Source organism: Capsicum annuum, chromosome 6 (genome assembly GCF_002878395.1).
Source record: "Capsicum annuum cultivar UCD-10X-F1 chromosome 6, UCD10Xv1.1, whole genome shotgun sequence".
Classification (NCBI taxonomy): domain Eukaryota; kingdom Viridiplantae; phylum Streptophyta; class Magnoliopsida; order Solanales; family Solanaceae; genus Capsicum; species Capsicum annuum.
This window is the reverse complement of record NC_061116.1, coordinates 18,012-29,523: the sequence shown is the minus strand read 5'-3', so window position 1 is coordinate 29,523 and position 11,512 is coordinate 18,012. Positions and strand designations below refer to the sequence as shown.

The 11,512-nt window shown below is 36.8% G+C and overlaps 2 long non-coding RNA genes across 7 annotated transcripts; both read left to right on the top strand.

Annotated features, from left to right (window-relative positions):
- Positions 1–89: 89 nt before the first annotated feature.
- On the top strand, positions 90–6,488 carry LOC107873682. Of its 6 annotated transcripts, none has more exons than XR_007056919.1 (7): positions 90–2,034; positions 3,165–3,808; positions 4,214–4,296; positions 4,437–4,627; positions 4,733–4,880; positions 4,955–5,245; positions 5,491–6,488. It is a non-coding gene; the product is annotated as an uncharacterized LOC107873682 (long non-coding RNA). The 6 variants fall into 6 exon arrangements; XR_007056917.1 differs by having other exon boundaries at positions 93–2,034; positions 4,700–4,880; XR_007056921.1 differs by having other exon boundaries at positions 144–2,034; positions 3,641–3,808; positions 4,700–4,880.
- A 1,990-nt stretch (positions 6,489–8,478) lies between these two features.
- Positions 8,479–9,381, top strand: LOC107873681. The gene is made up of 2 exons (XR_001675483.2): positions 8,479–8,555; positions 8,893–9,381. It is a non-coding gene; the product is annotated as an uncharacterized LOC107873681 (long non-coding RNA).
- The last annotated feature ends 2,131 nt before the right edge of the window (positions 9,382–11,512 follow it).

The following is an 11,512-nucleotide window of genomic DNA, read 5'->3' as shown; positions in this document are numbered from 1 at the left end:
TAAGCTAATCCTTTGGCAATATCTGTTATTATCCTTCGCCTTGTATGCCATGTAAGCCCATTTTCTTGATTCTTATTATAAATCCACTTATCTAGTGATCCATTTACCATGTGTTCATAGATCAAAAGCCTTTGTTTTTTTTTTTCAGCACAAATCCAATGAGTTTTACCAGGTTGACATGGTGAATGCCACAGACTATCTTTACTTCTGTTAGGAATGACTGTTATCACATGACCTAGACCATCTAGACTCTTTACAGCTATTTTAATGCCATTACTCATTGTTCCTTCATATAGAGCATCAAAATCCTCCTTCCCCCAGCTTTCTGCTGAAATCTTCTGTTATTATTTTAATTCATTGTAAGTGAACCAAGTTAGCATTCCAGGTAAGATTGGTTCGAGATCCAAACAAATCTCCCGACTTTCTGGAATCGCGTGTCCTCTTTTTGAAAAGAACAAAGCAAGCAGTGATACTTACAATTATCCCAAAGAAAGCGGCAAGAGTAGATCCTATTATCACCATGTGAGATCTTGATTTTTTTTTTTTTTTCTCCAGAAATGATTGGAGACTTTTTCTGCGCTTTTGAGGAATTCTGCACCTTAAGAAATACTCTCTTGTCCGTTCTTTCCTCATCTATGAGAGAAAAGACCTCATTCATTAATAAGCAGCTCCCACTTCTAGCCTCATCCGAGTCATCTCTGAAAACCACAGCTTTACAGTGTCTCAGGCAGGTCATTTTGCAATCTTCCAGCTTTTTCCCCTCAAACCGTAATTTGGATGAAGCTATTTCATGATCCAATTAAAATGCTAAATATGTGGTTTGTATTCCTTGAGTTAAAGTTAGGACTTGAGTAGTTTGTTGGATTATAGTGATGAGGTGAGATGATTTCTGGATAAGATGTAGAGTACAGCAACCCGTAGCTTAAGTTAGCACCTTTTTTCCTCGAGTAAGGCTTCGACATAGAAGTATATTACAGTGGAATCGAATTCATGTGGGTAGATGTGTATGGGAAGAATTGTAAGTTGGGAGCGATGAGGCATGTAATTTATTATTTGGGGCGTAGACAAATAGTGTCTCCAAGTTTAAGTCTTTTCATTGTATCTTGTAAGATGGAGAATGTTAATATTCTTATGTCCCGCGAGAATCTCATCTCATTTATTGTACCAATCTTAATTAGGCCGAGGATTATTATAAGAGAAGAAAAAATCATTTCTTACAATGTTTTGATCATGTGCTATAAAACACATGCCAAGATCATGTCGACATCAAGTTTCACTATCACATGTTTCGTGCTTACACGTTTCCCTATGGGTTATCATAAATCTCGTTGACTGACTTTGCATATTTTGTTGAGGAAAAATGGTCAATGCGATGTTACGTTCCCATTATTTGGGGACGAATGATCCCAAGGGGGATAATGTAACACCCTGTACTTTCGGGCTTCAATTTAGACCATCGTTCCTATGCGTATAGACCCGAACTAAATTATTCCTTGTTAATGTATGTGTTTTGATCATTCCTATAGCGTTGGAAAACCTTTGAATATGAATTGAGATCGCAAGAATCCCCTAACTCGAAGACGAGTTGAAAACAATTCTATCGATTAAATTTTAGTGGACACTTCAACTTGGGTCAAATTTCGTCGACCATATCTTCTGTTATTTAACGAACTGGGTGGATTGCTATATATCAAATGAAAGGTATTTGAGTTCTCTTTCCAACACAACTCATTTCATCCAAATCCAACATCGAGGTAAAAAGTTATGCCCAGTTTATTTCAGCATATCAGCCTGTCAACTAAGGGACTGTTGCAACCTTTTTTGTTTCCTTAGGGGTATTTTTGTCTTTTACCTCATCTCACCTCAGCCACAATAAAATCAGTATTTGTGCAAACTACATCACAAACTAATCAATTCCTCTCAAAAATCCAACCCTAATCCTTTTCCCAAAGATTAAGAACTCATCCCTAAGATCAAGAATTCCAAGAAAAGGATCAAGATCCGGGTTTCATCTTTCAAACTAAATTATCTAAGGTACGTGGGGTTTTCCTATATCTACATGGGCATGGTAAATTCTTCTTAATCATGTTAAAGATTTAGAAATCATGAATTTAGAAAAAGGGATTTTTGATTTATAATTAGATTTATGCTTTTAAAGTTTTTGATGATATTGATTTGGTCATGAGGCCTTTCCCCCAAATTGATTTGTAATCTTATAAATGTGTGTATGTGTTTAAGTTGTTAATTGAATTTATAACATGATTATTTACATTCCCTCTCATGTTGCAACACCTCTTGATTTTAGAATATTATTTAGAAGCATTTTATCAATGTTCTTGACTATTGTTGAACTATTTAAGATTGATTTTAAATTGATGAGAGGGGTTTTTTTACATGTTGATAAATATTGAATTTATATATATATAATGAAAGAATTGCATGGTTTGCCAAGGATACATGACCACCACATGTTTGTTGAAATGATTGAAAAAGAATGATCTTTGCATAATTTGATAAATATTTTTGGAAGAAAGAATCTTCTAGAATTATTTGAAGTATGGTGGTCTAAACTTAATGTTTTGATAGAGAACTATGATATGATATTTTATGGCTCAGAAACATGACTTGCAAGTCTTGTTATGACGATACCAAATCAGAGAATGCCATGACAGACACAGAATTGAATAGAAATCAGATTTCACTCAGATTATTAGATTTTGAATTCAGAAAGTTGCATGTTTAGAAAAGGTTAAAAATGGGCTTAAAGAGAGTTAGATGGTTACCTAAAGAAAGTACGAGTTGAAAGACTCTATGCTAGAAACCGTGATCTGCCGACACGGGATTATGGTACCATGCTTTGTGATCTTGTGTACCTTGATTCATGTCGTTTCAAATTGGGATTTATGGTTAGGAGCCCTGCTTTGTGATCTTGTGCACTACCATGACATGTTGACTTGATTGGGGATTATGACACCCTGCTTTGTGATCTTGCGTGTGCCCCCCTTGCTGACACCCCAATTCTTTCGGCAAACTTGGATTGGGGGCTTGGCCGCCGAGTCAAGGGTGGATTTCATATAGCTCGTGGGATTGTAGAAATGTAGGGTGTATCATCTAGCTCAAAAGTAATACAAAGAATGAAATCGCATTGACAAGATTGTTTTAAGATCTTTTGAAAGGGCCCATGTATTTTAAACTATTGCATGGTTCGGGATGCTCGTCGCGCCAGGGCCCAGCTCGGGATGCTCGTCGCGCCAGGGCCCAGCTCGGGTCGTGACACTTCAAAGATTTGTATTTGTTCTCAAGGAATCGTGGGATTATTCAACAGAGCAATATTGGTTCCCAAAATTGGATTTCCTAACTAAAGTAGATTTCCTCAGAGTAGAATTTGAAAGTTCAAACAAAAATTACAGTGGGCCCTCTTTACTAAAAAATTGGTCGTGGGATTTTCACTTTCCATCGAATTTGAAATAATTGAAGTTGTTTAACTTTCCTCCTGCATCCGATTCACTATCAACAATAGCGAGACTGCCCAACCTTGAACAGTTGTTCCTTATGAGAACAATCTTCCAAGGGAGGAATGGAGAGGAATCATTTTCCGTGCTTGAGAAATTAACACTGTGGGAATGTTGTAAACTTACAGAGATTCCACCTAATTTGGGGGATATTGGTTCATCTAAAATTATCCAACTTGTAGAGAGCCCTCAACTAAAAGATTCAGCTCTGGAGATTAAACAATATGTTGAAGATATCACCGGAGAAGATAGGCTTCAGATCCTTGGCTTGGATAATATCCCGTTATCTAAGACAGGTTCTTCTCTATTATTCTACTGCTTAGAAATCAAATTTATGTGTGTTGTTTACAATGTGTTTGATGAATTCCCAACTGAACTTTTTGTGAATTTCAAGTAAAAATGTGTCGACGATGTGATCCCGTTTCATCACAATAAGCTTTCGGTAATAAGATAAAAACAAATTAAAATGGCAAGCATTTGTTGTGATGTATGTTCAAGTGTGCAGATAATTTTCACAAATTTTTTCAGAAGACTTATGACGATAATGCGTATGAAAAAAGTGGTTTTGTTTTCTTGAATATTTGGGTCTTCTGTTTTCTTCTTTATCTTATAAACTGCTCTTCTGTTTTATAAATACCATTTGATGTTTGACCTTGATCAGTATCTCGAAAATGACATTTTATGCACGTTTTATACATCAGATCTTGAGAACTAGAAAGGAAGGGAAGGGTAGAATGAAGAAAATGAAGTAGAAATAAAGGAGGAGGAAACAAACAACTCATCGGTACGTCATACAATAGTCATCCATAGTAAAAGTTATACATATGTTTAATGAATTATTATTCAAAAGTTCATAATCTGAAGCATAAATAATAAAAGTTTCTTTCTTTCCCACAAACCTTCTCTGTCCCCGTCAAAAAGCAGAACCCTTCCCTGCTCCCCCCAGCTCCTCCGCCATTCTCAGTTCACCTCCTAGTCTGTGTGCTGCTGCTATGCCTAGCGATGCGAGTTTGCTGCTACCAGACTCCAGAGACTTCAACTGTAAGTCTCTCTTTGAAACATAAATGGAGTTGCCGACTCTCTGCTATATGGGAAAGAAGGAAGTGAAACAGAAGGTTGGCAACCTCTCTACCATATGAAAGTTATCCTATATCTTATTTTTTCTCAAGTTTCTGTAAATCTTCCAGAATACTATCATCACGAACTCTTCACATTTGAAGGCAAGATGAAGTGGAATCAACCATCGATAAGAACTTGGAGTTGCTGTACAACATTTGTCCTCATGTGCCTATTAATATATCAATGCTGGATATGCCATCTCAAACTTTAGACAAAATTGAATGAGTCCAGCATAATTCTTTCCTGAAGGTTAATTCTTTTCCATCTTGGGATACTCTCATTTTCATCGCTAATATCTTCTAACCATGGTTTCTTTCCTCCAGGTGGAACCTTTAAGCTCATAAAGTTTGGTAGACAAGCACATACTACATGGAGGGAGATTTCAACAAGTCTATCTCCTAGAGAACCCTGATGCATAAGTTATCCAAGAGGAATCCACTATCTGTTTTATGTCAAGCAAACTCCCAATATAACAGTAAAAGCAAGATGTGCCAGTGTATTGATGCTTAAGATATTTGATATTGCTCCAACAGCCATTTCTGCGAGGCTAGTTGTCAAAGATGCAACTTCCACAAGATTCGACAGATTGTGACGATGACCATGTGCAACTCAAGGTGGGGTTGATGTCTCGTTTTGTGGTTTTGAACCTGCTGTGTCATTCCCTCAAAAGAATGTCATTAATGGTCAAATGGGAATGTTGAAAATTAAAATGATGCGTTCTTTCCAAACAGGATAAAGAAAGTAAGACACATAACTAGAAAATGAGGGAGTATATTTGTCTTCGTAGATTGCCCTTTTCCTAGTACTTCTGTCCTTACGGGTGAAAAAAGTTATTTTTTACTTCTGAATGTGACTGCAGGTGATAGATTATATTGAAGATGCCAAATGCATCCTTGACTGAGCGAGGCCTTATAGCAGTCTTAGCTGGCTGCCCTAAGCTCCACTTGGTTCTATACTTCTGCCGCCAATTGGAAGATGCCGCCTTGGATACTATTGCAATGATCCATCCTAACTTGATCCGATTTCCTTTGTGTTCAGTCAAGCCTCAAACTCCTGAATACCTAACCCTTGGACCGCTCGATACTGGTTTTGGGGCCATTGTCCATCACTGCAAGGGATCGTGGCGACTTTCCTTTTCTGGCATCCTTGCAGATTGGGTGTTTTATTACATCGCGGCCCATGCTAAGAAGCTAGAGATTCTCTCCATAGCTTTTGTGCGGAATAGCGATCTAGGCTTCCACTAGGTGCTCTCTGTTTGTGAAATTCCTTTGTATGCTGGAGATCAGAGTTGCCCCTTCGGCGACAAGGATCTGTTGGTCAATGCTGCAATGCTGGACACGATGTGGTGTCTTTGGATGTCTTTTTGTTCAGTACTTTATGGCGCATGTAGTGACAAGGCTCAGAAATTGCCAAGGATTAATTTTGAAGTTATCATCGGAGGTGTCATCTTGATACGACGAGACCAAAAGTTTCCCTGGTCGAGAAACACTACATATACATGACAGTGGAAGGACGGAGGTTCGGCATGCCTGATTCTGTTTTGAACATTGATGGAGATTCAGCAGCATCGACATCATACAGTAGTAGTCGACAAAACATGAGTGCTGAAGGTTATGGAGAAAGCTTTACAAGCTCATACGCAATCAATTTCACCATTAACCGAGCTATTTCAGAGCGCTTAGTAATCACAAATAGAGAATTTTGAACTGTGTTTATTCTGTATCATCAAAATAAATGCTACTATTATGTTGTGGGGTGGTTAATATGAGCATGTTCAACTTGCTCTTTTATGAAAATGGTGTTGTTAATAATTAGTATGTTCTGCATGGCTTAACATTAGTTATAACTCTTCCTGAATACTAATCTTCATCAAGTTGTTTCAACATTATTAACTTTTAGTATAGACATGGTCTACCCTGCAAAGGTATATCGGAATTATCCATCCTCAGACTCCACTTGTAGGACTTCACCAGATATTAATGTAAGGCTTGACAAAGATTGACAAAAGGTAGAAAGGCCATTTCTGATGGACCTCAGAAATTCATTATGTTTAATGGATACTCTTTCATAGGGGTGGCAATGGTGCGGTGTGGATTTTTTCTAAACCTGTGAATTTTAAAACCGCCCCGCCTCACACCGCATCACCTTTAAACCCGCATAGACCCGCCCCATACTCATACCTGCGCATACCCGCACTGCACTGCCCCACATTTTTACTTTTTTCTTTTTTGAAAAATTTATAACTCCACTGAAAACCATAATATTTTCAGTATTAGGAAATAGTAACTACCAATTTCTATTATATCACTTTTCACTAAGAAATTATCAAAAAAGTATCATGTGTACAAGTAAATGATCAAATATCAAATTTTCATTAAGATGAATACAAAAATTAAAGAAGTTATAAAATTATTTATTTGTAGTGTTATACATGTTGTTTTAAGTATCATAAAATTTTAAGTGAATAATACATATGATTTTAGGTAGATTTAGTAGAATAATACAAATTTTGAACTTTATTTTTGTTTAAGCCCGCATATATCCGCAATCCGGCCCGCACCATACCATTTTAAAAAAACTTACTTAAATCCGCCCCACCCGCACCGCACCCACATAATCTAAAACACACACCGCCCCACATAACCTAAAACCCGCACCGCCCATTACCATCCCTACTCTTTTCATATAAAAGTCTCTGACTAAAGTGACTTCTTATGTCTGGCAATATCATTTTAAATTGGCATAATACATAAATATGACCCTAAACTTGACACCAGATTATAACATTGATCTTAAACTTTGACAGTGTACAAATAGTATCTTTCGCTATCCAAAACCTGAACAAATAAACACCCCGATCCTTTGTGGCAAAACGCATGTTGTACACGCAAAACGGAGCACGTTCGAGTTGGAATTGAAGGATTTTTTTTCAACTTTTGTATATTTAAAGGGCCTATTTGTATACTGACAAAGTTAAAGGTCATACTTATAATGTGTTTTTTTTATTAGGTGGCACCATATGAGTGGATTAGTAATCCACGTCAGAGAAAGTGAGGTATACGCGTGTAGTTGCAAAATCGGAGTGTCTTTTTGTTCAGCTTGTGTATAGTTAAAGGGACTACTTTTGCACTATCAAAGTTTAAGGTCAATATTATAATTTGATGTCAAGTTTAGGGTTATAAATTATTATGCCTTTTAAATTTAATTATCACAACGGACCATTTTGAACCTACTACCATTTTTGTCATTTGTTGTTTTGTTTCGTCTTCTCTTATACACTCCTCCCCCATCCACCAACGGATTTCTCGGTATAAATATACGGTTAGCATAAAAGTTATTAGATTTATGATGACCTGCAATGAATTACCTAGATCCACCCTGCCCACCGCTCCCACCCAATTATAAGAATGTTAATATTATTTGGACGAGATGATAAGAAAATAGTGTCAAACAAAGTGAAACAGCAAAGTAATATAAATTAAGCAGAGTATAGTTCCTATAATTTTGATTAACTTTCTAATTAAATTAAGGAAAAAGGTTCAAATATACCATACGTTAAAAGTTTGGCTCGTTTATGTCATTGTCGTTATAAAACAGGTTCATCCATACCATTACTTGTTAACGCTAGTTTTTTCAAAAACAGTTTTTCCACGTGTTGTCTTACTAGATGTCCACATCTTTGATTAAAACAAAGAGAAAAGACTCAAATATGCCATCGAAGTATCAGAAATGACTCATTTACGTCATTCATTAAATCTTGCAACAGATATGCATGAAAATCGCTCCTACATGGACTAGTACTATAACCAAATGTTGCCACCTAATTAAAAAAATATGTTGAAGGTATGGAAGCGGACGATCTTCAGGTCCTTGGTCAGAATAATATCCCGTTATTCAAGTAGCTCTTAAGCACCACCAGAACAGGTTCTTCTCTATTCTTTTGTTTCTGCTCTTATTGTTAATCTCAACTGAACTGTCTGTTCGTGAACTTTCATCACACTAAGCTTTAAGGTAATTAGGAAAATCAACCCAGCTTTTGTGTCTGTAAATTAACATAGTGGGATAGCTCTGAGAGTTTGCTGCCACAGAACGCTGGCAATTTCAACTGTAAGTTTCTCTTTGAAACATACATGGAGTTGCCTATTGTCTGCTATTGATAGCCTCTCTACTATATGAAAATTATCCTATATCTATGTTTTGCTCAAGTTTTTGTAAATCTTTCAATAGAATACATCATCACAAACATGTGAAAACTCTTCAGGTACTAAAGTCATTCAGAAATTTCAATGCAGCCGGAAGTGGGATCTTTGTGTGCAAGGAGTTAGAATTTTCATGCAGGCTGGTGGAATCAGCCATCGATAGGCATTTGAAGTGGAGGTGCATCAGTAAGTGCTATTAAAATCCTCTTTTGCCAATTAATGCATCAATTGATAGGAATTGAATGAGTCAAGGTTAATTCTTTTCCATTGATAAGCATTTGGAGTTGAGGGCAGCAGTATTTAATGATAAAGATGTTTAAATAGGTGTTGATGTAAAATATTTGTCCTCATGTGCAATGATAAGCCTTGTGCCTATTAATACATCGACGCTGAATACCCCTTCTCAAATTTAAGACAAATTGGTTCAAGAAAAATGTACTAGTCTTAATGTGGATTGTAACGATGCAGCTTCACTCCGCCAGATTTCCATAGGTGAATGGAAATGCTATCTGGCCTTTGTTTCCAAGTTGTTATCTTACACTATGGTTTTCCCCAGTTTCTCCTATTTCCTTGCTAAATTTATCTTCAGTTTCATGATGTGGACTACTCATGTTGGATTCTTGATATCGATACATATATAGAACTGTTACGGTTCCTTTAGTGCTCCGGAAGTACAAATTTGACAATGTGGATTCTCTTTTAACATAACAGAGGAAAAAGCTGTGTTGGAATATAGTCGCTGTTGCAGTTAGCTCTACAAGAAGAGAAAACTCTATTGCTTGGTACTATTCAAATATGGCTAGAGAAGCGCGGATATTTCACCCGGGCATCTGCCTAAGTCATCCAAGAGGAATATGAAATCTCTTCATTCTTATTTCTCCATAACAATTTGGATCTACACAAATTTTTTATCATGTCATTTGCACAAAGAACTTATCCACTGTTTATAGAATTGCACACCACATTTTGAAATTTGAACATAAGTGGAACAGAAGCTAAGTTTGTACTATACATTTTCTCTAGTCCAATGCTCTTATGTTGTCCCATTCCATTTTGCGTTTTGTTCAATTGTAAACAACCTACTAGTGCTGCATATTTAAAGGAAAGTACATTGGTTCGTAGGAAAAATTCGAACAGCAGAACTGAGACAAAAAAAGAATATTTACTTGTCTTTTTTTGTGCCCAGGACTGACTAATTACTGAGACAGAAAAAGTAGTAAATTTCAGACATTAAAGTATGTAACACTCACCCAATAAAAGTAAAGAAGGGAAATGAAGATTAAATCGTTTAGTAGGTACAATAAGAACAAAAGGGAGGAAAAAAGGAAATACTATTCTCTGTGGAGACAAGTAAACACTCTTCCCATCGCGTTGGTGGACAGAGTTACTTGATATCTATTGTTGGTGAAAGGTTGCAGGTATTACATGAATTTAGTTGAGCTGCACGAAAGCTAGCCCAATCACCACAATTATTAAAAATAATATTCTTAGTTTTTGACAAAAAAACCAACTCCTCCGATTTGTCCTAGCCTTGGTGGACAGAGTTACATGATATTTGTTGCTGCTGGTGAGAGGTTGTAGGTATCTGATACGGGAAAGACAAGGGAAGCACGAAACAAACACCAAATCAGTCCACTAATCTTAAGGATTCGAGGACCAAGATGGAGACCACACTCGGATTCGCTACCAACAACAAGAATACAAGATACAAGAGTATATTTTAACACCAAAACAGCTACAAAACGTGATGAACAAGATGAACAACAATAATACAAGTTTTGGATTCAACGAAGACCCCAAAACAGCCCACTACACAACACATACACGATTTGCAAGAAAATAAAGATAGATAGTGAGACCAAAATTATTAAAAGATTAAGAACCAAGTGTATTTCAACACTAACCCCTAATGAATGTAACAATTAAAACCATACTCTTACGGTGACCACTAAGGGAATGAACTCACCTCAAGATCTACCGTTTCCAAGCAAAGATCAATATTGGCTTTTTCAAGCCCTATGCTAAGGATGACTTTTCCAAGCCCTACAACTAAGGGTGTTACACTCTCAAAGGAGAGAAAATATGTCTTTCAATTCTTCATCATTCCAAATCTAGTGAAAATAAGACTAAGGGGGCCTATTTATAATATATTACAAATGAAGATAAAAAGGCCACTTTGCCCTTAATGAGAGGGGCGGCCATGGTGTATAAATACACCATGTATAATGTCCAAAATGCCCTTAATTAAGGTCCAAAACCGTGAGTCCTCAACCTTAAATGCTCCAAGCAATCTTCCACACACGAGATTGCTTTAAGTTATGCTCAAAACGGGTCCTCCATGCATGTTCTTGTATTCTCGAGGTGACCAAGTCTTGAGCCTCTATGTGTTGGCCTCCAAAAATGTCATCAAAAGATAAGATGACCATTTGTCCCGTATCATCCTACCCTTCTTGAAAAGAATTCGACCTCGAATCCAAACCTTGCAAAATCGAAAAGAGGACAAACAAATACAAACTCCTCATGGCATGAGGGTTAGGGTTAGCATAACAAATCATCTCAACATGCCAAGATTGCACATATTTGCAATAAAACCAAGAATCCTTTGAAAGGAATATTAAAAACTCAATAAAATATGTACAAAGGATTTGGTTATAGGATACATCAAGAGTGACACTTTGCTTG